This window comes from Neofelis nebulosa, chromosome 5 (assembly GCF_028018385.1).
Source record: "Neofelis nebulosa isolate mNeoNeb1 chromosome 5, mNeoNeb1.pri, whole genome shotgun sequence".
In the NCBI taxonomy this organism is placed as follows: Eukaryota; Metazoa; Chordata; class Mammalia; order Carnivora; family Felidae; genus Neofelis; species Neofelis nebulosa.
The window spans coordinates 131,040,049-131,066,545 of record NC_080786.1 but is presented as its reverse complement, the minus strand read 5'-3'; the positions used below and the strand labels follow the sequence as shown (position 1 = coordinate 131,066,545).

Here is a 26,497-nt window from a genome sequence, read left to right as displayed (position 1 = left end):
ACCTTTTCACAGTTTGTTTTCTTGAAGCATCTACTTTTATCAAATGTATTGTCTAGAAAGCAAAGATATGTTGCTCTCCTTTAATGAATGATTCATATTTCATAAAACCATATTTCTCTCTTAAATGCCTATTTCTACATGGAACTTGAACAAGAAAAGATACTGGGAAAAGTTTACAGAACTTCACACAAGATATTCCAGAATCTGGTTTGGAATAGATGCAAAACTATCTTTTTCCTTTTCCTCAGATGCACATGAGACTGAAGGAGGAACAGGGAATCTGAAGACTCCAGATGACAGGAGAGCTACTTTTCAACAGCCTTCTCGATTTCCTTTCTCAGAAAGTAGATACAAACCTTGTTGGAGACAGATGGTGAGAATATTTTTCCTGCATTCTTAAGGCTTAATCAATGTAATTTTAATATATTTTGGACCATAATTTCTTAGTTATAAATTAGCTCGTAGTCACCAGATTTATATTTTGTGTTATATCTGTGCAAATTATTTCATTAGGCACAGTGTGGTTTAAAACAAAACAGTGAATAAGATACAGTCTAAGGAGCTTACAGCGAAAGGAGATAAATAAATTTTATCAAGCAGTAGAAAGAAGTTAAATGCCCTAAGAAAGACACGAGAGATTCTGCAGAATTCAAAGGTATAGATTACTTCTGGAGAGGGATTGAGAAGCTTGAAATCAGAAATATTAGTTGTGCTGATGATAATTTGTTTTTACCAAAACCCAGAGAAAATGGACAGTTAATATAAAACCCGAAATAGCAATCTGATTTCAGATAAAAAGTTAATTATTGTTTTGAGGAAAAATAGAAGCATGTTTGGTTATTGTGGTTTTATCACAATCTGAGTCAATGATTACTTTTTGAATTATATAAAATGGTTACCTCTTACAAGGCAAATAGTATATTAGCATTTCTGAGATGTGATAAAATAATCTGATTAAGTTACCACAAGTAGGTGGGCAGTACGACAGAAAGAGATGGGCAAGTGGTTAATTCTACTTGGATTAGCACTCCTGTTATCTCGTATAGCTACAGCCTAAATGAATTTGTCATGTCTTAAGCTCTAGCACTTTGCGCTGCTTACGCCTGGACAGAAGCACTTCGACTAAACTGGGAAAGGACATAGTGATGAATTATTGTGCTCATAATTAGTTGTGAAGAGTTCACTTTCAATTAGCTAGCTGAAAATTCTTGTTAGAAGAAAACAGATAGGAAATCCTAAAGTTCACGGTATTTTAATGGACCCTGATGTTTCGCAAGGGGGATGGCAACTTTGAGCCAGATTTTTTTCCTTATTTTACGTGTGAGATGGTGGGCACAGTGCTAATACAAATTCCTGTTTCCTGACTATTCTGAGTATATTCAGAAAACCCAGGGATTAAGTTATTTAATTATTCTTCTTATTTTTTTGTTTTAATCATTCTCTTTGTTCTTTCTTGTAATTTAAGTAGGAAAATCTTTAAACCATTGTATTTGTCAAATAAAAGGACTATACAGTTACTAATAATTTTTTGGTTTGCTAGTCATTCCTCACATATTCTTATATTATTTTTTCCTCTAAATTGAGATTTTAAATTGACCAGAGTTTTATTTGTTAAATGCTAAGAGTTCTTTCATTCAGGTATAATTATGTGTTAATGACTGATAGTCCAAAATCTGCTTTTATTATTTGATGAGCATAGTTGTTACTGTGCTCTAATTCTCAACTTTTAATTTTGTTAAAATGAAAATTATAATCATGCATATTCTTGTGACCCACAAGATATAATTAGTTTGTTGTTCCTAATTTGTCAACACCCTTGTTTTACCAAGTAACCAACAACCACTTATGACAGTTGGATAAATAAATCATAGATAGCCAGCTGGCAAATTTACATAGCCAAAAAGTTGTCCTTGAAAAATGATCAAATTTAGATCTTTTCTCCCAGATAGAAAAGACAGACTATTTTGAATGTACAGTGAATAGTTTGAAAGCATATAAAAATGAGCTATTAGTGATGATCACTTATGTACATTTAAATTTTTTCAAGATTTAAAAATGAATATATGTTCAATATGTGTTTTTTAAAATATGTTTTGTTAAACAATTCTTTGTTTTGAACTAGAGGTCCATGGTCAAATAAATTTGGAGAAGTTGTCATAATATATCTTTTCAGTAGGCATTCTGTTAGTCAGCCGTTGGATTCTTAGTTTCCAAAGGAGGATTTTTATATATCTCAGAAGACTAGTATTCAATAGAATACAGTTGAAGAGTGTGAATTAATATATTCCATGAGGTTTTACTATAATCTGTCCATTATACAGCTATCCTCCAGAAACAGGTATGTCATATTTTTAAGTAGAGTAATGTTCTTGAGAATGGGAGGCCAAAGAGGGTGATAAGGAAAAAGGAAAAGAATTTGATTCAATGAATATTGCAAATCATATAAAGTATGAAGTGTTTATAAAGCTTCTCTGTGCCTTAGGCCAGATTTCCTTTCCTCACTTGTCAGCTCTGTCTTTTGGAAAACAAAAAACAAAAAACAAAAACTTATCCCATATAAATTACAAAATAAAATCACCTTTTTTAATGTTTTATAGGACTCCATATACTTTCTGTGCTCTTTTTATTTCAGATTGCAACATTTATTAGCTAATTTTGGTAAGTGTTGGTAATACAAAAAATAGTGACCATCTCGGGTGGAATTAGATAATTGACCATAAATCAGTTTAGCTTCAAATACTCATTTTCTCACTAAGTGGAGTTTTTATTGTTATATCTTATGATTTCTCCCTGGGAAGAGTTCTTTAATGTATATATTTTTCTTCTAGTTCAATTAAATTGTTGATAACTATTTCAGTAGGTTTTCTGTCAGATACAGAAATGTCTGTATGAAGACACAAAAATGTCCAGTGATTCAGCTGGTTCTAACAGATTGGGTTACCAGGTTGGTAAGTCTAGTTGTCTACATGGAATGCCTTCCCCAAACTTTATAAAACATGCCTCATAGTAAGGTTTTTAATTTAAGAACTAACACTTTGAAAAAGTGTTTAAACTCCTACACAAGGTTTTCAGTTGATAACATGGTACTGGTGAAACCAAGATCAATCCAGAATCTAGGGGAGTTATTTTAGTTGGAATTAATTCCCATAAATTAACTTGGCTTTCTCAACTGATGTTTCCTTGGTTTTGTGGACAACCTGGGCAAGAAAATGTGGATGCTGGGCTCAAATGAAGCATTAATTACCAACGTTGCTTCCACTCCCTCTTTAATTTCCTTTCCCACAGCCAGCATTTTGTCTCAGAGTGCCTTTCTCATCTGGAGTGTTTGTGCTAGAAGCCTCCTTGCTTATGCCTTTGCCTCCACAGCCACTACATTTTCCTAAAACTTCCAATTCGCTCCTGTTACTAGTCTGATAAAGTAATTCAGCAATCCCAATAGCATAATGACCATAAGAAAGTAACAGGTCTTCCTTAATCCTAATACACTGTTACAATGGGAAACGTTAGTATAATTAACATTTTGCTGAACTTGGTGTCTTTAAAGAATTGGCTTTTTTTTAAGTCTTTTACTTAATACCTTTAGTAAGCTTTACCTAATACTTTTAGTAAGTTAATGATATTAATGAACATCATTTTGAGAGGAAAATTCTCCACTATACCAAGCCACCATGTCAACTCAGGGTTTTTCTGTCCCGTGAAAGGTGGCAAATGAAATAATTAAAATAATTTTAAAATGTGTTGTTCAGAGTGTCAATTCACTTTCTCTTCTTACACAGACCCTGGTCGTCTTCACTTAAAATAACTAGTGAACCTGATATTCTCCTTGATTCTCTGCTATGTTTGCCCATCAATCACATGGCCTGTGGTTTGCGCATCTGAAATTAGTGTGATTCTAACAGTAGGGTTTATGCCCTTCATCTAGATGACTAGAATTTCCCCATTCTGGATTAGAGATATGCCAGTAATTTTCAAACCCTATTTATTTTCTTTTCTTCATTTACGTGTAGAAAGATTATTGACAGTACTGTCCATGCAAGCTCTAGCATGAAGCTTTTCTCTCTAGTTTACTGCCCCTCTGTCCCACCATCTTGCAGCCTGTTCTCCAAGGTTCTCAAAATATCTGTGAAGAACTAGCTTTTGTTTTCACTTCATTTTTTTTAAAACAAATTACTTTCATTGTATTTTTTAAAAGTTTCTCTCTACAACAGGTTGGAAATTAAGAAAAAGACATACAAATTATAAATCCATAATTTTCATCACTGAATTCAACAGATGACCTCAAATTACTTTATCAAATTCCATAAAACTTCCTAATTACTCACAGTTTCTGTTATTTGAGTAGATTACTTAACATTTCTAAAACATGCTGTGTGCTGTTGGGCTTCCCTGCTGGGACTGATGCTCCTCCCACTGCTTAAAGAGAGCCTTTTAACTTCTGTTCCATTTGGCAAAGCCTTGATTATTGCCAGTCAATTCACATGCCACCTAGATGGTGTGCCTTCACAACTAGCAAACACGTTCCCTGCCTGTCTTCTTCCCAGTAATTTGCCCTTCCATTTTTTTTTTTTTTTAACTGTGTCCATACCTTTTCTGTTACTAGTATCTCACCATGTTGTGGACTATATTTTTTTCTGTCAGGATGGTGAGCCTACCAAGGGCTAGTTTGTCACTTAGTTATCCTGTCTTCAGTTCTCAATGCATAGCAGCCTCTTTATAAATATCTGTGGATTTGTTACTTCTTGCATGGTAAATTCAGAAGAGGAGCGACTGCACAAAAATAGTAGATATTTCTTACCCTCTTTAGTCTACTAATTTTCTTTTTTAAAAGATCGTTTTTTTGTTTTTTGTTTTCTTCCCCCACCTGGGTCTTTGAGACATGTCTGCACAGAGAACAGTATTTATCTGGCATTGTTAAAAGTATAAATTGTTGAAAATTAGAAAGAGATATTGTTTGAAGATTGAAACCAAGATTGTGAAGTTCTTGACTCTATGTCAGTAGACTAGCAGCAGTTCTCCAACTTTTCAGTCTCAGGACCCCTTTAGGCTTTTAAATTATTGAGGACCCAAAAGAGCTTTTCTTTATGAGGGCCATATCAACCAATATTTGCCATATTAGAAATTAAAACTGAGAGGGGCACCTGAATAACTCACCAGGTTGAGCGTCCAACTCTTGATTTCAGCTCAGGTCATGATCCCAGGGTCATATAGGCCTCCACGCTAAGCATGGAGCCCGCTTGAGATTCTCTCCCTCTCTAAAGAGAGCTCACGTATTCTCTCTCTCTCTCTCTCAAATTAAAAAAAAAAAAATTTTTTTAAAGACATTAAAACTGACAAAATATTTAAAACTCAAGAATATACAAGGCTATGTTCCTTTAGTCATTAACACATTATCAGTAACACACATCACTTACTTCTGTGTACATTCATGAGAGAAAGAGACAACAAGCAGGTAACAGGTTGTTATTATGAAAATAGTTTTGACTTCACACACCTCCTTAGAGGTGCTTTAAGAATTTTTTCTTTACGGGAATTAACTTGTCTAATTGCCAACAGAGTATTCTCTATTATTATTTAAATAATGTTGTATCCTACTTTTCGTGTTTGCAGATTAGTAAATTTTTTTTTAATCTGCAAGGCTTATCATATTACCCATCCTCATATTAATGTCTAGACATAAAATGTGCTGCAAAGTATTACTGGTAGGATGGAGATGCTTACTCAAGGAAAAGTCATTTTATTTGTAGATACTTGGGGAGGTCATCACTAGTTGTGCCCTGTCAGTACCCTGGCTTTCAATTTCTAGACCTTTTTATGACCTGTGAACTTCCAAACACTTCTCCTGTGATGGATTCTTCTTACTTTAGAGGGTTTGGTGATTTGGCCATTTTCTTCATGACTTCATAGAGTAAAGTTTACTTCTTCAGGGAAGTGAGAAATATTCCCTTCAGAATCTTTCTTCTTCTCTCCTTTGTTTGACCTTCCCCTCTACTTGCCTCAACCTGATCCCTGATGCTGGCTTTCCTTTTCTGAGAGTACAGTCTGCTCTCTGGCAGATAGTTTCTTGGCTCTAGTGACTCCTGTTCTTTTTCACTCCCTACCCTCTTACCTTGGCTGATACTCTGTTAAATTCTTTCTGAGGTCTTAGCAGGACAGTCAGTCTCTGGAGTATTTGACGACTCTCTTCAAATTGCACGGGTACTGGGTCTTCCCAGAGAGTTCTGAGATTTCATTGCGTACCTTGTCAGCTGCATGGGGATACCAAGATGGCTGCTGGTTGGGACTTAATTCACTAACAGCTTAATATTCTTTGTACTTGTAATCTGTTAACTGTGTAATGGTGTCATGGTGTAAACTATAATTTAGGGACTTATCGTTATAAGTGATACACTAGAAGTACAAAGCTGATAGAATGTTGGGGACTTTTTATTTTTTAATTCTGAGTTCTAAACATAGTATACACAGAATAAATGTTTGCCGAGTTAATTTTATTCTCATTAGTGTTGATGGAACTCTTTATACTGTGGGAGCTCCAGCAACCACATTATGGTTTAAGCCAGACATCTGTCTCCTATGGCCAAGGGAAGATACCTTCACACTATTCTGAAAAGTTACATGTTACTGCCTTAATAGGCAAAAATCCTTACTTGATATTTAATGAAGAGTGTTATTTTAAATGTACAAAATTCAGATCGCCAACAGAATCTGATTCTGACTCTTTGTTAAATACCTCTACAGGAGTTCGTGATTTTCTTGAAACTTTGTACAAATCATGTCAGCAAGGTGATTTACAAACCTGGGCTTGAGATATGGTTATTATTTTCATAATTTTTTGATTTAATGTATTTGCCATTAAAAATATCCTACTTTATAGCACTATTTATGTTCTACGCGTTGCTTTATAAATATTCAGACCAGCCTTTATCGTTTTTTGGAGTTATGTTTTTCTTCAACATTCTTGCCCCTGTCTCATTTGGACCATGTTTTCTGCGCTAGTTCATCTCAGTTTCTCCCCTCCAAGCCGTCAACAACTCTACAACTTCTGTTTTTGTTTTTGACATGCGTTTAATCAGACTATTGCCTGTAACCCTTCCACTGCCCACCAGATAAAGGCCAGCTCCTGGCCATGGCCTTGATTCAAAGTCCTTGGTCCCAATTGCGTTTTCATCCTAATCTCTAGTCACATTGGACCACCCCCCCTTCCTGTCTCACACTCAGCTCTTCCCTGCCTTTGAGTGCTATTTCTGTAACCTAGAGTGGTGCCATTCTCTTCTCCCTGGCCAGCCCTTCCTTGTTTTTTAACCGTCACTGACCACCACCTAGGGCACATGTACCTGTGAACTGAAAACCTAGTTACTGCTCACTCTGTGTCCCTAGAGTCCTTTTTTTTTTTTTTTTTTTAACAGCCTTCAGCCACAGCATTCAGTACAGTATATGCTCTTGTCTCCTTTTACACAGAGACTAAAGAAATGCACATGTATGGTTCACTCTCGTGTATTGTCTGCTTACTAGGTGTTACTTTACCCTTTTCCTGTCCCATTCAGAAAAGTGTGTCTGAATTCAAGGAAGTGAAAGTGTGGTTGTTACTCAGCATAATCTTGAATTTACTTAGCCTATTTTTTTTTTTTAAAGGACCTAATTTGCAACCTACCAAACCTTAATAAACTCTGTACCTTTTACTAAATATTCTCTCCGACTAGTTACGTCATACCTTTTATCTGATGATGACAAATTAACATGTTCTAGATGGAAGGGTACTTAAAATGCAGTATCCTAAAGACAGTGATATGGCTATTTGTTCCTTCGACTACTGCTTGGCAGCACAGCTACTTAATAAACTTTGAAAACATTGCCAGGGAAGACTCGCACCCAGTTCTTGGTTCGTGCATTGGAGATACCACAGCACAGTAACAACGTTTCACACTGATTTTTTTTCCTAACAAGGCTGACATTGCTTTGTTCATTTTATGTTCCTTTTCACTATTCTGATTTTTCCCCCTCTTAGCAGTGCATCCATCATGTTAGATATAAGAACTTTGTAAACCTATGATGTCATTTTGTTGACCTGTTGTCATTTTAGTAAGCTCTTTGTAATATGCATGAAGTTTGTGACTTAACCAGCTATGGCTTAGTCCTTAAAAAAAAAAAAAAAAAAAAAAAGAATTCTAGAGATTAATGTGGATGGAAATGTTTCCTTATTCTTAACCTCTCACTGTGCTACAAATCGAAAAGATAGCAAATAGAGCTTTAAGTTTTACATTCACTACATTAAAATATGGTCAAGAAAAAAAAATTGACCCAAATTCTTTAATCAGTGTCACGGGAGGTTTGATTTTGAGAACTAATAGCTGCCCCATCCTTTGTGATTGCTTGCTTATGTAATTTGTTATGAAAGAATGCTTCTAGGTAAACTGTCTCTCCAGAAAGCCTGTGATTTGTTCTGTTCTGCTTAGGAAGGGTTAAGAGGAGACAACATCCTGTCAAAGACCTTGTTTTTAATTTTGCCTCTCACACTGGCACAGATCCTGCTAAGAGCAGCCCAGATTAGTTCGGAAAACCTTTGAAGAGATTTAAGATGTCCTTCAGCTAGTTTGAAGGTTTTTGTCTTGCAAATCCAGTACAAGGGCGCCTGCAGGCATCTCGACCCTTGCTGTGCTGCTGATGCAGCTCAAGGTCACACTAACCCGCCCTGTGACATTCAACAACAAAAAAAAAATTATGCGGTGAAACTGCTTCAGCGTTTAGCCAACCAACAACTTCCTTTAGTGAGGAACTGAGGAAGAAGTCTTTTTTTTCCCCTCTTTTTCTTTTTTTGGGGGGGACTCTGTGAATTTTTTGCTGTAGGAAATAATCCCGGATTTATGGTGTGTGTGATGACAAGGTCATTTCTTAATTAGAACACATGTAAAGAACAAAGCTAAATGGCTTCAAAACAGCTTTGTAGTTGATGGAGAGGATTTAAATTATTTAAAGAGATAGTCACCCATGTATGATGGAAGCTGAATTCTAAAGGCATTAACTCCTTCTTTCCGGTCTACTTGCCATTTCTTTCTTTGAATTCTTACGTCTGACTTTAGAAGGTTGAATTCTAAACTAAAGAAAATTTATAAATGCCCATTTTTTCACAATGTGAAACATAATTTATGAATCAAATTCTTGGATAAACTTTTAATGGAGAAGTTTTCTTCCCACAACAATTCTCTCCTAGAAACTTCATCAAATGACTTGATTTAGGAGCTAGGAATTATGAACTTTTCCCTCTGGCAACTGTGATTTATTTCTAATGTGTTGGAGGGGGATGAGTGAAGTGCTTTTTATTGCCTCCCCTTGTCTTCCTCACTCTTACCATTTGTGATGTAGAATTCTAGTTGAGCAATTTATCTCTGCTTCTTTACAAATTATAGCACCTATCATTCAGGTTTCTCAACTTCCAAAGAATCAGCGTGGGAAGATACATACTTTTTTCCAAGGAAAATAAGGAGCATGAGTTTAAAATGGACTTTAAGAAAGTTGTTTCTGAGCATACGTAACTTTTTCAGGGCACAAGGAAACCGTGTCCATAAACGTTAAGCCATGTTGGATTCCCTCTCCTTTGTGGGCCATGTTTGCCCATTTTTGTTCCTTTTCTGCTGCCTCCCAGTGCTAACTACCAAAGACATCCGTTGGATACAGTCCAAGTGGATTGGCTTTCTATGCTTGAGACTCAATGCGTATCGCCTCTGCAGGAGCAAAATAATCTGAGTAGTTTTAATGTAGTTGTTTTTTAAAAAATATATATCATATAGAGAAGCATGCATTGCAGTTATTTCTTTATACACAGAATCACACTGTGCAGAGAAATTTAACATCAACATAATGATATCAGCCTAACAGTTTTCCCAGAATTCATACCCAGTTGCTTTCGTAGAGGTATTTCCCAGTAAGTGTGATTAAAGTAGCATCGGGGCAAGTACTTTATGAAGATGGATAATATTTGAGGTGTGATTATTTGAACTGGTATTTTCGATTCCGTGGGCCACACTTAAATTTAAGTGTGAGGGGATAGCATGATAGATTGTATAAGAGCAATTTAGAGTTAACTAGACTTACTGTTCTGAAGGATTTTCTTCTAGTCAAGAAATCGTTTATTTGGGTCTTCCAAGAAAAGTAAAAAGGTATGTATACTATTAGGTAATGAGCATTTTAAAGGATTTGAGGCTTATAAAAAAGAAAGTGCCAGAGGGAAAATCTACATGCAAGAAAATGCTTAGCGTGACTCTGTACATCCCTGCCCTTGCCTGGGGTCTGGTATGCCCTTATGTCATGTATGACCCAGGCTCACCTGCTAGTAATTTCTAATTCACTGTCCTAATTCATCGATTTGTTATCACTAATTGTTCTTCATTTACTTCTGTGTAGTTTCCAGTACCTAAAGGGTTGAAAGGTTGCTGTAATTGGCACCCGCAGCTGCTCTTTCTTTTGACAGGGGATAATTTTGCAGCCTATGCTTTGTGTGACAGCTGCCTAATTGGGCATTCTCCCCTTGTAGCAAGCCTGCCTCCTCCAGCCTCCCTGCTGACAAATGGTGGTGGATTATAGATGAGGACACGCTGACCCATTCGACCTTGCTGAGACAGCGGGGAGGGGCCTCCTGCTACTTGAGGGAAGCTTTAGGTCATTTAGAGGACAAGGTCATGAGCCAGGTGGGGAAATGACATGATATCACATGACAGTAGCCTGATGACACGGTCAGTGTGTCAAGGACAAATGCATCAGTATCGATTAAACATTATTGCAATACTTCATTGAAGGCCCCAGTATTTCCTAATTGTTCCTGCTGCATTTTTTTTTTTTTTTGAAGAAAAGGGAAGAGTGCAGAATAAGACACATGTTTTTTTATCAGTGTTAAAGCATTTGCGTACATGAAAATAGAGCTGGTTTAGGAAGCCTCCTTTTAAGTTTCTTTGATTATCTAGAGTGTTTTGTTCTTAATTGTTTCTTAGTTTGCAGACCCTTGACTATCAGTACTTTTTAGGAGTTATTTGAAAATTAAGGCAAGCAAATGAAAATGAGGTAATATGTGTTGTTAAAACATATTTAACAACTTCTGTCATCACCCTACTCAATGATTGACATACCTTTTAACATTTTGGATAAAAGAAGAAGAAGCCAAGTGAAAATCCTTCATAGAGAGGAACCTCAGCATTGTGGATTTATGAGATCAAAATTACCACTATGCTACCATAATTATAAAGTGTTTAAGATGTTTTTTTAAGTAACATTTTAAGACCTGGAAATATTTTTTAAATAGGTTGGGGTTATACCTAGTATAAAAACTTTAAGATAAATGAAAATCTTCTGGACATCTTTTCATTATTGGTAATGTGCATCCTTTTCTTGAAGAAGTGGACTTGAGCTATTTTATTCCCTTTTTAAGTTTAAAATTTAAAGAATCTTTGCTGTGTCTGTTAACCCTATGTTAATACCTGAAAGTATAAGTCTATGTACAGTGTATTGGATAGTCCAATTTAGAAAAATGCCATGTTTAAAAAACTGAATACTGTCATGCAGAGAATACTGATCATGATCCTCATCTCTGGAAAATCATAATTATTGTTGGGTACTGTTGGATCTAAGCCCCCAGTCCAACAGGAGGTGATTTTATGCTCTGAAATTAAAAAAAAAAAAAAAAAGGAAAGAAAGAAAGAAAGAAAGAAAGAAAGAAAGAAAGAAAGAAAGAAAGAAAGAAAGAAAGAAAGAAACAAACCATTAGTGGTAAAGTGTGATGAATTAGTTCACCGAAGTAGACACATCTGTATTTTCGTGGCATGTGCATGGTGTGTGTGTGTGTGTGTGTGTGCGTGCGTGTGTGTGTGTGTGTGTTTAATTTTGACCGTGCTGTGCATGTGTTAGCTGCTCTCAAGCCCTGACTCAAGCTTGGTGGAGGTTTAATCCTGTGCCCTTGTACACGTAGACTTGATTAGTAGTTGTGGTTATCTCAGCAGAAGACATACCGCCCTCCTCCTAGTATTGGTCGGGACCTGGGCATTGGGGAGTCAAGGCAAAGGAGAAAGAAAAGAGATTTTACATTAGTATTCTATGAAAGCCTTACTGTCTGCAGAACAAATTGATTGCTCCGGTGTACCTGTGCTTGGCACCACTGCTGTGAAAGAAAGGTAGGGTTGTAATCTGTTTTATTGTATTACATATTGTGACACTCCAGGAATATTTAACATGCGCTCTTTCTATGGCACGTGCTTGAAGTCTAAGTAAAGAAAAAGGAAATAAATGAATGGAAAGTATGCAAGAGCAGTGGGCTACAGCTTTGTTTACTTCAATCCATGAGAGTTCATTCGAATAAGATAATTTTGCTGAAAGCGTCACCGGGAACATAACCTGATTGATAACGAAACCCTGTAAAGTGTTCTGAGGCACTAATCTGCTTCACTGCTTGAAACGTGTCAGACGGAGATGAAATTCAAGCTAATATTGTGAGGATTTTAAGCACAAAATGAGTGGGAGAAGTCATGGAGGACCTAGTTGGTTTAGGAAATGATTTTTAATTATGTTTCAGGGTATTACATTGTTAAAGGTCCTACCTAATGTGGTACAGAGAATAAGAAAAAGAGATTTTCAATTAAAAAAAAAAAAGAAAAGAAAAAGAGGTAGCCACTATACTACATTAAACTATATTAAGGAAATTAAGAAATGTGTTATTTACTTTATTCTTTTACTAGTTTCATTCATTTGCATAAGCACTGTACTGTTTGATTCTGTTTTGGGAAATTAAAACAGTTTTTCTAGGTTTTTTTTTTGTTTGTTTTTTTTTGGTTTGTTTTTATTTCTGGGAATGTTTTTCAGATAGAGACTTAACAGTATAAAATTCAGGATTGCTCAGTATGAATTAAATAAGTGTTTTAATATTTCACAAAACGGTTGAAATATCTGTGATTGGGATTTGACCCCTTGCCATTTTCAGGCATTCTTGAAATGTTGTAGCTGCACTTTTGAGGTTACATATAAATCTGTACTGTGAAAGGGAGAGGAGATATTCCTCTTGTCCAAGCCCCTTGCCACATTGAACTGCAGGTGCCCTTTGCCTCCTCTGTCCCCATCCTGATCCTTTGATTATAATCGGAACACTTGATTTAGGAAAGAGGGGAAGCAGAATAGCTCACTGATGGAATTAAAGTTGTTTTCCATTGTTTACTTTAACAATGAAATTAGTATATAGCTTTACAGGTTTTACATTACGTTTCGCTTCTGTAAATATGTGAGTAATTGTTGTGTATATACTAACTTTATATCACAAAAACATCCTGATACAGAAGATCAGTGTAATCAGAGGTCATGGACATTGGTTTAGACTTGCTCCCCGATACTTTTATAGAAAATGAATGGAGAAACATGTATTTTAAGCATCTGTTAAATAACAATTACAAATGTACCAATTCCTGATACGATTAAAATTTAAGGTTATATTATCTATAAAGGGAAGGGATGTTTTCAGAGAACTTTTAAACTTGATGGCAAAATGAAGACTATTAGGTAGGTTTTCAGTTGAATGTAAGTCATCAAAATGATTAGTACTGTACTCTTATACACTAAGTTTTGTGGGTTTTTTTCTTATTGAAAAAATGTAAATTGAGATAATGTAAAGGAAAAATAAACGATAGAACTAAGAGCCAGAATATTTTCATTTCTAGAATAAAACATATTTTGAACTTCTTTTAATTTTAGTTTTTAGTTTTGTAATTGCTTTTCAAACTTTGAAAATTTTGGACTCTTTTACCTTTTTAAAAGAAATGAATGATATGCATATATATAATCTTCAGCTAACTCAGAATGGGAACATAGAGGAGAGAATACCAAGTAAAATAAATTGATATTTATGTTTTCTTGTTGTTGTCTTTTTTTTTCTTTTTTTTTTTTTTTGGTGGAGAGGGAGGTTGCTTTTTGTTTATAAAAGTACCCACAATTCTTACTGTACCTGGCACATAATAACTGCTCAGTAAGTATTTCTTGGTCAAATGAATAAACAGCACTCAACCAACACCCCCTGCCCCCCATACACACACACTTGTTTTTTTTTCTCTGGTCTATTTACAGTTTCAGTTTTTGCTGTGCTGATGGTAGTGAGTTTTTAGCGTCAGCTTCTCTTCTGAAAATATTCTGTGTGTTGAAGGAATAGAGATTTATAGCTTTAGAACCAACCTAAGGACCATGTTTATAGAATTGTTTTACAGTTAGAGTAATTCACTGTGCCTCACATCGTTCTTCCTCTGAACATTAGATGAGCACGTACGAGTATATGAGTTCCTCACTTCAGATCGACTCGTCTTTTTTCCTCCTATACTGGTCTATGATAAGACATTTTCTAAAGCTATGAAATCTGTTTCTTATTTAGATTCTTTTTGCGGATCTAGGCACATTATGCTTATCAACCAACACCAACACGTTACATTGAACATCCAAGAAAACTGCATGTTCGCTTTAGTGTTCACTTTAGTCAGAGATACCTAAGCACACTAAATATATGACAAAAACGATGTTTAGCATGTTATCATGACTATTAATTTAGGCCATGAAATGAAAGTCATTCATGAGGACAACTTGAAATATGCGGGTGACAATTCTCTAAGCTCAGTTAATGAGCAAAAGTTTTTATTTGGTGTCCAGCATTAGCTAGGCTGGGACCAGAGTTTTTGCATGGTAGCAACCTCAGAAAGCAGTTAATATAGAGTATGTTTAACAAATGAGAAATCTTATAGCTGCAGTAAAATTTAATTCATTCCCAAATAGGAAGTATATTAAAGCAAACTGACGTTATATCATTTTATATATACACAATTATGGATTGGTCCCCATGAATGTGGACCCAGTATATTTTTATACTGGAAAGAATGACAAAATACTGAGTATCACTAAGAAAGATATTAAAAACTAAAGAAAAATCTTTATATAAAATTGTAGTGTTTGTATTAGTGTAAATATGTGAATGGTGCAATCACAAATAAATGCATTATGGTCTATTGATATTTAATATTTTATGGCAGTGTTTTCTTTAATAATGTAGTAATTGCTGAGCAGAGAAAGAGGACAGCTAGCATAGACTCTTATTGGGAAGGAACCTCCAAGAGGGCATACTAGCCAGGCATGGCCTCTTTGAAGCATAATTAAATGCTGACTTGCCAAATTTGAGAAATATTCTGATTCAGATTGTCTTCAGAAAGATTAGACTCCTGGGGATGGAGTTGGGGTTTGTGGATGGGTCCCAGCATGTCAGATGGGTATCCAAGTTAAAGATGGTCTGTCCAAAAATCAGTGCCTGACAAGAGTAGACTTGCCTTCATATAGCTGGGCTGAGATTCATAACCTAATTTTGTTTCTAGCTGAGAAATGAATAGGGAACTAGAGAACTGACAGAAAACCAAATTGACCACCCATGGAGGCAATGGAGAACCTAGTCAGCATTGGAGGTGTGGTTTGGGGACTTGGCCATCTCAGGCTCAAAATTCAACTCTATATGAAGCTTTTAAGTCATAGGAGTTGACTATGGAGCCTTTCCCCCACATTAGTGGGGGAAAGAATTCCGTATGTATCTCTTTGATTCAACAGTTGGGCAGAGCTGTTTATAGGCAAACTAATTAACATCTTTAAACCTCAGTTTACCCATCTTCAAAATGGGATTATTGTATATCTGCCTTTTGAGCTTATTATGAAGATTAAATGAAAAGACACATGAATGGTGCTTGGACCTTATACATATTTGATAGTTTTGGGGGGGGGGGGTGTGCTGGTGGTTTGTGTGTCTCAATGTAAGACAGCCAAGCCCTGTGTAGATGTATTCTTTATGCTACTAATGATAACAGAGGACTTGACTAGTTAACCATAATATGATTCAGTAGAACTGGGTATTTCAAAATGAATGATACAGTCTTTACATCTTTTATATTCAACATGGTAAAGCTATTTATAAACTCTTATTCCTATTTTTTACCTTTCAATTTAGTTTCAGATTTCATCATTAAAAAAAGTCTGTAATTTTAATAATATGATTCCTTGTCAAAAGTACATACTCGATCAGTTATCTGAGTTTTACTTGTATTGACTGTGTTAAAATATGTATAAAAACTGTGCATGATTTCAGTGACCACCTTTCCATGTAAGAGTGTAAAACGCCTAAGTAGATCATGGCTCTCACTTTAGAATCTAGAAGTTTACCTTTCTTCAAATGCCACTCGTAGTTTCTAGACTCTTCTTTTCTCCCTTAAGTTGTAGAAATTACTTAGCAATTACAGACTTTTGTAGATCTTTAGGAGACTGGGATGATCTAAGCTTAGAAATGTGAATGCCAAATAAATAGCAATTAATACAATACTTTCTCTGGAAGGCACAGAAAAGAGGATATTAGAAATGCTTTATGATTGATCTGAGTTTAAAGGTAAACTTTTTCATTGGGTAGTACTTGTAATTTTAAATGAAGTGATTATTTCTTTTGATCTTTATAAAAGCTCATTACTTAAAAATTAAAGGATTTCTTAAAGCATCTTTAGTTGGCTTACATGATAAATTTAAATGATTATATATATATTTCTTATACTGTAAGTTGCTTTTCAGTATGAAAATTATGTGGTCAGAGAGAAATATGTATAGATACCCACTTAGCAAAAATTTAGCATCTCAGACGTGCCTGTGGCAAACAGAATAAAAGTAATCCTGGTCCTTGTGGAGCAATAATTACAGCATAGTACTAGAAGACAGGTGTTAAGTACTTTGAAAGCAAGGAAAAGCAAGTAAGCAAAAGTAGAAAACTACAGAATGAGAGAACTCCTAAGACAACTGTGTTTTCCTGGGTGCTTTGCTAGGGAATAAAGCCATTGGGAAAGGCTTGTGGGAAAGGAGGTGGACATATAGGCTAAGCTGGGGAAGGAGGCAAAGAAGCAAAGGAAGAGCCTTTCAGGAAGAGGGAACCACACATGCAGAGGCTAGAAGGCCAGTAAGAATTGTCTGTTCTGGCACCGAAGGACGTTTGCATAGCTTGAGTGATGCTGTCCAGTATAGCAGCCATGAGCCATACGTGGTTTGTCTGAATTGAGATGTCCTCTCAGTGTAAAATAGACTCTACAGAAGGCCTGACCTGATGAAAAGAATGTAAAATATCTTAAGAATTTTATATATCACAATGTTTTGGATATATCGGGTTAAATAAAACCTGTTCAAATTAGTTTTACCTTTTTTAGCTTTTAAAAAATATGGCTACTAGAAAATTTTAAATGACGTTTCTGACGCTCATTATATTTCTGTTGGACAGCACCTTAGTAGGATGTAATGAGCAAGGGACTCAATGACTGGAGATAAGATTGGGTAGATTCACTGGAGCCAGTTTACAAGGTCTTGCGGACCCGTAGAGGGGAATTCAGACTTTATTCAAAGTGAAATAGGAAACCATTATGGGTTTTTAGCCAAAGGGATTTACCTTTTACAAAGAGCATTGACTGCAATGTGGAGAATGTATTGGAGGGGGGCCAATTAGGAAGCTAGTACAATAGTACACACATAACACACAGCTAAACTGGTTATCCCAACAGCTGTCAGATAATGTTATATAAAAAATAATCTCTGTAATCATCAATGAGTTTCTCAGTGTTATTTGATAGAATTTCTTAAGCTGTGGATGCAGACATTGGTTTAGGTTTACATGCATAAGAATTTTCTTTCCTCCATGTTCATGGAATATTAAAATTCTCACAAATTTAAATATCGACGACCAGCCTCAGAGAACACGGTTCATGGAAATAGCAATACCTGAAAAGCCTGTATAGCTTGAAAGGTTTTTAAGAGTTTTGACAAGACTGAAATATCTGTTAATACTTTGGGATTCAGGTACTTATTTGATGATTTGATGGAGGCTATTGACGTCATGGGTCTCTCAGGCCGGCACAGCCACCTGTCCGGAAGCCTTGGATCTCAAATTTAAGAAATGTCATCATACCCAACTATTTTCTTGGTAATCTCCCATCTCTTGTCCCAACTATTTCATCCTCCCAACTATTCTCTTGGTAAAGTTTATTCTCCCTCTTTTGTACGTGAGGAAACTTGAGACTTAAAGTAATTAAGCAAGCTGCCAAGGTTATAGGGTAGTAAGTGACAAACCTTAAGCTGAAACTCAGATCTTTCAGATATGTGTTGTGATTTCCTCTTATCTAAATTGTTCCTTTTATGTAATGTGTGTGTGTATTTGTGCACATGAATGTGAATTAGATTTGTCATTAGTTTTATTTGGCTCAGAAGCTATATTTGTAGTACCACTGTTTAATTACATAAAATTGGAATGATTCATAACTTTGGCTTTTCACTATTGCTTGTACTATTCTGTGGTGGTACAGGTTTTGGGTTTTTTTTCATAGTATTGGAAAAATGAAGAGCATATAGTCTAATTTTGTTTTTGTTTTTTTAATTGTTTTTGGTTTTTTGCTTTAGAGGGAAAGATAGAGTTTATTTACTATAGAATCTGCTTCCACTTATGAGTACTTAGAGGATACCAGCCACAATTCTATGTACTTTGCATGTTTTATTTCATTAAATCCTTTTTACAGCCTTATTAGATAGTAACATCATTTCTAGAATCACAGAAAAGTTAATATCCGAGTTAAGATTTAAAGCCCAAATCCTCAGCTTCAGTATGTTATCCACTTTTCAGGTATATTTGAAACAATTATCTTCTCAGTATCCATTATAGAGCACTTACACTGTCGATAGTATTTTTCACTGCAAAAAGCAAAGGTTGTTTAAACATTAAGTTTTTAAAAATCACATTTCCTTAGCAAAATTAAAATTGGTCCAAGTTTTATCACTGACAAGGCTGATACTTTTCAGTAAACTAATAGTTTTATTTCCTTTTGTTACATGAAAACAAGAGACGAAAAATCAGGTAGCACTTAAGTTCCCACTGTAACAGCATAAAAATCTAGCATTTTGCTTGTAATGGATGATCTTATAAATAATTGGATAGTGGAATCAATAGGCCCAATACTGTGGCTAAGCAATGTCCTGTAACTTAACGTACCAAGTCCTAGTAGAATACATCTTATATGGTTTTACTTTAGATTTCAGATTCTATTTGTTATTCTGTTAGTTAGGTATGTGGTATTATATAAAAGGTTGTTTAAAATACTTGAGTATCTGGGGTGCCTGGGTGGCTCAGTCGATTAAGTGCCTGACTTTGGCTCAGGTCATGATCTCACGGTTCATGGTTCGAGCCCCACTGTAGGGCTCTGTGCTCACAGCTGAGAGCCTGGACCCTGCTTTTGCTTCTGTGTTCACCTCTCTCCCTGCCCCTCCCCTACTCGCTCATGTGCGCGCGCATGCTCGCTTGCTCTCTCAAAAATAAACATTAAAAAAACTTAATAAAATACCTTACTATCCAAAACATTTGCAATATAGTACTACCTACTGTAGTTTCCATTATACTATTTGATTTTGGAAAGCATAGGTTTTGCCTAATTAACATAAAATTATATTAAGACAATTATGTAAATTATCATCAATATCTATTAGAGATGTAAGCAGCGCAGAGAAGGGGAGAGTACATTACCATTTCTTAAGGACTTGCTGTGTTGGGTGTTTTATATCCGTTATTTAAGTCTTCACAACTGTCTCTGTAGATAAGGTGATATCGTACGTATTAAACTGAGGCTCAGACAGATTTACCCAGAGTTGCAGAGCTAGTGGATGAGCCCCAGTGCTACTGCGTTTGAAGTTCACAGTATGTTTTATAAATGAAAACTGGAAGGAGTTTTTGATTCTACAAATTGTTTGAAGGTGTAAAAGAAGCTCTTTCCAAAGGGAACTGTGGAAAATCTGACTTTTAGATTTTCTTCATTTTAAATTATTGACATGGAAAGCTGGTGAGATGAGAGTGATGTCTAGTCCTGCGACTAGCCAGTGCAGTAAAACAGTTTACGGAGTCTAGTTTCTTAGTCACCGATGGTTTGCTGTTACTGGTCTCGAGTTTTGTTGGTTACTTCCAATCCTCTCTTGTCCCTAGGCCCATCCCTTGATAAAACAAAAGTAGAAATACTTAACATTGCAAAATGCAAAGATTATCTTCTGCAACTGTAGAAGTGTTTTTCTTGTTGGCTTTTTTTCTTTTCTTTTTTTTTTTTAGTAACTAAAAACTGGACATTGAACAGATTTTAAGGAGGTTGAATCATTTTTATCCCTTCTCAGTCGTAAATAATTGTATTAAGAGCATTTGGCTAGTATCAACTACCTGCTGACCACTTTTCTTGATTATGTAGTTATAAGTAGAAACTCAGGGCACATTCTTATTTAGTTTTGTTCCAGTGTGCAGATTTTAATGTATAATTTTATTCTTTCATTTTGTGGGTACCTAGCCCTTTTAATTCTGAACATGTGTTCCAACCCGTTTTACTTCACAGTATTTATGCTATTAAATAATATATTTAGAACAAAAATATTGTCAAATCTGGGGACTGTCTTTAGTACACTGTAGATGTTTTTAGGTATGGAAGGAGTTTTTCCCCCTCTTTGTGCCACTTTTCTTGAGAGTACTCCAATAGCATACATATCTTTTGAAAGGATGAGGGGATACCGTAATCGGTAAGTCAATTTTGGTAACTATAGCAAACCCATGTTTGCGGTTAGACTTTTTTAGGGGTGGGGTGGATTCTAAGTTTTTTATTTGAAAAGTTTGAATGGTATTCTCTTGTGTAAATCGATACAGAAACTTATCAACCATTTCTATGAGTATATCATAAACCACAAAACTCACTGAAGCTGAATTTGTAAGTTAAATTGTTTAAGTGTTTTCCTTGCCTCTGGGACTTATTTCAAACATAGACTGAGTTTCTTTAGGTACTATAGGGTATTCAGAATAGGGGAGAAAACATTGGTCAGAGAAACAGAGAGAGTATGGGAGAGGAGGAAAATTTCTTAAAGGAAAAGCCACCTTTTAATCCTGGATGAGGTTTCTTACCATCTCAAAGGTAAATGGACAATATTTGTATAAAGTCTCTCCCACTTTAATGCTGGGAATATTTTTTGTAATTTATTTATTTATTTATTTTGAGAGAGAGAGAGAGAGAGAATAGAAGAGAGGTAGAGAAAGAGGGAGAGAGAGAATCCCAAGCAGGCTCCACAGTTGGCTTGGAACCCTAGATGAGGCTCAGTCTCAGGACCTTGAGATCAACCTGAGCCAGTATCAAGAGTTGGATTTTTTTTTTAATGTTTATTTATTATTGAGAGACAGAGCGTGAACAGGGGAGGGGCAGAGAGAGAGGGAAACACAGAATCAAAGGAGGCTCCAGGCTCTGAGCTGTCAGCATAGAGCCCCACATGGGGCTTGAACTCACAAACCACAAGATCATGACCTGAGCTGAAGTTGGACGCTTAACCAACTGAGCCACCCAGGTGCCCCAAGAGTCAGATGCTTCACCAACTGAGCCATCTAGGTGCCCCAGTACTGGGAATGTTTTGGCAAATCTTTGTCACGTGCCTGGGCTCTAGAGTATGTTGTGGGGAAAGTAAATGGAGCAATGGATACCACATTTTCTGTGATTTCTTCCTTCTCCAAGAGGAGTGTATTAATTTTTCATTCTAGTCACTTTTTGAACATTCATTATCATTTATGCAAGTATTTTTATTTCCTTTCGCTGTCCATGATACTTACCTCTAAAGCTCAACTGCAAAAAAATTGGAGTGGCACTTATACAAGTCCCCCTTGTGTGAGTAAGAAGGAAGACGAAGAAGTCATTTTATTCCATCTGGAGTGGGAATACACACTTAACCCCTGAAAGGAGCTTCGGTTCTAAAAGATGGAGAAGAGAAAGAAAGGCAGAGTGATTAGGCTTAGCTGTACTAAGAACATTCTCAAGAAGGCCTTTAAAATAAGAGCCTGGGGAGCCTGGGGAGACATGATAGAATCTTAAAGAGGATCTTGTTGAGCCTTCTACTTTTAAATGAGTAAAGTGAGGCACAAAGAGATAATATAATAACACAAGGTCACTTTTTTCTTTTTTTGTTTTTCTTCACTATCTGTTGTAGCCACAGAGTTCCAGGAGTTCGTCCAGATGGCCAAATTCTGTATCTTCCCTCTGTTGATTCTGCCCAGGTCCTATTAGTAGGAAGAGGCATTATATATGATATGCAGGAAGGAATTAAGCAAGAACTGGTTGGAGAACTATTGCGGTGGAACCTTCTGATTCTTTCCTTGTTTATCCCACCATGGAATAATCATTATTTGTGACCAAGTCATTATTCCTTTGGTCAATTATTGTCAAAACATTTTGGGCCAAGGCTGATCTAGGATCAGGAGCCACCAAAGTTTAGTTAAGAATTGGAGACAGGTGGAAATCCAATAGTTGACAGCAGCAAATGAAACAAGAGAAGCATTTAGAGCCCTTAGGTACAACCTGACCTTGCATGAGACAGGGTAACCCTGTTTCCCACTGAACTTCACTAATGAAGTTTCGCTGCAGGCACTATAACAGTGTGATGCTGCTCTCTGTTCAATGCCATGCCTATTTTCTATTAGAAATAGGGTCCAGGCACCTGGGTGACTCAGTCGGTTGAGTGTCCGACTTCAGCCCGGGTCATGGTCTCGCAGTTTGTGAGTTTGAGCCCCATGTTGGACTCTGTGCTAACAAACAGCCCAGAGCCTGGAGCCTGCTTCAGAGTCTGTATCTCTCTCCTGCTCCCCTGCTCATGCTTTGACTCTCTCTGTCTCTCAAAAATAAATAAATGTTAAAAAAAAAAAAAATTAAAGAAATAGGGGCATGTTTTTCTAGAGATGGTAGAGGTTAGCTGAATCAAGATCCCTCAAGAGCCCTCTGAGCAAGAACCATCTGGTCTTTATTTGCTTACAAACTTCAACATAACCCATCTACCTATCCTTATTGCTTGGTTCTACTTTAAGAATTCACTTTCCACCTGGTCTCACACATATAGCTTGAATACAAGTGTCTCCCTCAAGATTTTATCACCTCTTATCTGATTCCTAATGTAGCTCCATGGCATGGATGCATACCTTTCAAATTAAGAGAAAGTAACTGGATTGTATATTGGATAGACATTCCCTCTAAGCTTGCCTTCCTTTCTGACATTGAGTCTCGAGGTGTTAAAACCTGCTCAAGGCTCATCATGTAGGGGTTGGACAACACTGGTCTGAACCACAGGTAGACATTAATACCTGCATTATTAAGTGTTAATAACCCGCCCTCTCCCACTCTTAGAGACAATTCCCAGCATAGAGAATGTGGCTTTCCCATCAATACCAGGACCCTTTCTAGTTCTGAATACCAGCAGTATTCATGAGTAAAACAGGCAGGATTCATTTAAGACTGGAGAATTAAAAAAGAAGGGTAAACATCTTGAGAGCAGAGGAAAGGTGGAAGGATTCAGGGAGAAAGAAGGAATGTGAGGGGAAAAATACATGCTTAAGAGCTGGAGCAACCCTTGACTGTTGCCTTAGGCTTGTGGTGCTAGAGTCATGATCTGAACCCACTCGAAGGATCTGAGTCTGACTCTAAGATCTTAGGGACTGCTCTTGAATTCAGAAGTCCAGATTTGTGGACTTTGTGCAAAATTACAAAGTAGAAGAACTCAGGAGCATGGACAAGGAAATAGGCCACCTGTGCTCTTTCATGGTTCCTTCTTTTCTTGATTGAGAGGAAGACCAATATTCTGTTTTACTTTTCATGTGAAAAGAACAATGAGTCTTTATTTCTTTTCTAGTGCCAATGGTTTAAACGAATTGCTCTCATTTTGAGTATGAGAAATCATTTTTAACATCAGAAAATTTCAATCCCCTTCACACACACCCCCCCCACACACATAATATATATGTTCATGTAAATTCAGTAACTTCAAAGTCAGTTAAGTTGCTTGGCTAATAGGAAAATAAAGATTTATCTACTTTTAGATTTAATAGAGTAGAGGGAAAATGATAAAGCAAATTAAACTGTAAAGTTCTTCAACATCAGTAAGTTTCACACAGCTGCAGGGATAACTTGACGAAAGGACATGTTCAGCCAGATGGCCTGTGCTGGCCTCCTTCCCATTCCTGCAAAAGATACGTTATTCACTCCCAGGGTAGCTCAGGGAAAGAGCTGATTATGGAATTAAAACAACCAATGTCCAATTAACCCCTGTTTTGGTCAATGTTTCCTACACAGTTTGGATAATTGGCATACTTTAGTTCCGTCAAGGGAGGCAGCTGGTTTATTGGTTAGTTCAAGCTCATGGGAATAAGAAATTTGAAATTCTCTTATCAGCTCTGCCCCTACAAACTTTAAGTATGACCTTGGACAACTTATTTACCTCTTTGTGTCATTAAATCTCCCCATTTGGAAATTGGAGATCCATGTTTCTCCAAGACCATACACGAAGCAGAGGCACGGTAGGAAAAGTAAGGGCGAGTATTAATATTTGGAGAAGTCTTTAAGACTGTAGATACAAAGGTGAAGTTTGTGTCCTATGGTATTACTATAATATCTTAAGGATGCTGTGATTGCACAGAACAGAAGGCCACTGAACAGCGCTCAAGCACGGGGCATTCATTCATTATAGAGACATGCCAGAGGCTCCACAGGAACCTAGTGACGAGTGCATTGCCCCTCATTGAAACTGGAAAACCATTCAGCAGCTTGTGTCTCTTCTCTCTTCCTTTTGCTTTCCTCGTCTTTGCTTCTCTGAATGTGCCTACTTCATTCTTTCCTTTCAACATACTAAGTCCTTGGTATTCTAATCTCTACATTGTGGCCTCATTAAAGCAACCCAAAGTGAAGGTTTTCCATCTCCTTGAATTTTAGATCCCAGAAGAAGAAAGGAATTGATGCCATGTAGTTGGATTCCTGACGTTCCCACACTTCCCTGTTGCTAGTGGACTGGGAACAGATTCTTTAAGAAAAAAGGTCTCAGAAAGAAAGAAATGATAGACATCTTTTGTACCTAAAATTACTCTTTGGTTTATGGGAACATGTCTTATAAAATTATAAAAGTAAAGAATTAATTAGCTAGGTATTTAAAATATTTTATGGATACAAAGTTGTGGTGGTTTTTTTTGTTTTGTTTTTTTTTCTGGGATATTTGAAGTATTATGTTAAAGCATTCCACAGATAATTTTGCGTGCCTCTAATCTATCAGGTCCAGGATTATAAACGCAAAAGACAGCCCCAATTCTCAAGAAGCTTTGTGTGTAGTGACCAGCAAATGAATAATTTTTTTTTTCTTTTTACGAAAGTCTGTTGCTATGGCCATGGCTAGTAGAATAGTTAACATTAATCGAGTGCTTAGAAAATGCCAGATGTTCTACTAAATTACATACATATTTCATTTAAGGCAATAACTTTAGGAGGTAGACACTATGATTTCTATTTTACAGCTAAAGGTACTGAGCCCCAGGGTGGATAGGTAACTGACCAAAGTCACTTACTGATGAATTACAGAGTCAGAAATCCACAGACTGTTCTCTGAACCACTGTGCTTGGTGGTCTTTCTAATAAAAACAAAGAGACTTAGGATAACCGAGATAAGATTTTGAAGTGGAAAAAAAAACCCAAAGTTCTAAGAGTGCTATAAGAGCATTTGTCTTACCAGATGTTTCCAAATTCACTTTTGTTCTATACTCTGTGGCAGTTTAACATACTACTAGGCAAGGCTAGAACTGAGAAGACCTGGCTTGGGTTTGGATAAGCTACTTAATTTGCAGTTTAAACAATCATTCAATTACTCTTAGCTTTAGTACCTTTTTTGTTAAAATGTGAATGAGGATAATATAATATTAACCAACCAACCCCATGAGGAAAAACAAAGAAAATACATCTTGGTATTTCATTTAAGGAGGAGGTATGGTTTAGAGTACTGGGGGAAAAGCAGGGCCTTTGTAGTTACAGTAAACTCTGTAGGAGTCAATAGTTTGTGGCAATACACTGCTTTGGCCAGTCAGGAATTTGTGAAGAATTGCATCTTTGCAGCACCCACCACAGACTGGAGCCCTGGAACATTCATCTTCTCTTGTTTGCCCTTTGTTAGCCCCCTGTCAACAATGGAATTTAACTATCTTATCTAGACCTTAACAAGGTGATAGACTTAGTCAGTGGAATATGGCAGCTATCTTCTAGTGTTTGAAGGATAATTGAAGGATTAGCTTGGTTTTCTGAGGCCTCTAAAAGACCGGCCATCAGACTAAAAGGAGATAGATTATAGCCCGGTGCAAGGAAGAATTTTATGGGAGTGCAGTTGTGCAAATGTGGAAGGAGTTCTCTAAATAATGGATAACCTTTACTGAGTGCCTGCTTTGTACCCAGGCACTGTGCTAAGCACTATATGAACATTGTCACATTTATCTCTCACAGAGGCTCTGTGACAAAGGTATTGGTTTTTATACATTTGTATATGAAACTTTCAAGAGTAGTTAACTTGCTCAAGGTCAAACAGTTTACCAACTATTTGGTAAGAACAGTTGGAAGAGTTAGAAATTGAACCCAGAGCTCTCTGA

General features: G+C 36.4%; 1 protein-coding gene across 2 annotated transcripts in view; it reads left to right on the top strand.

Annotated features, from left to right (window-relative positions):
* Window positions 1-248: 248 nt before the first annotated feature.
* Window positions 249-26,497, top strand: part of NRIP1 (nuclear receptor interacting protein 1) — a 49,060-nt gene continuing 22,811 nt past the window's right edge. Inside the window, exon 1 of one of the 2 annotated variants that reach the window (XM_058731760.1) lies at window positions 249-373. The gene's annotated coding sequence lies outside the window, so the exon portion shown is untranslated. Of the gene's footprint in view, window positions 374-11,731; window positions 12,153-26,497 lie in introns of those variants that run through there. The other variant, XM_058731761.1, reaches the window with a different exon arrangement.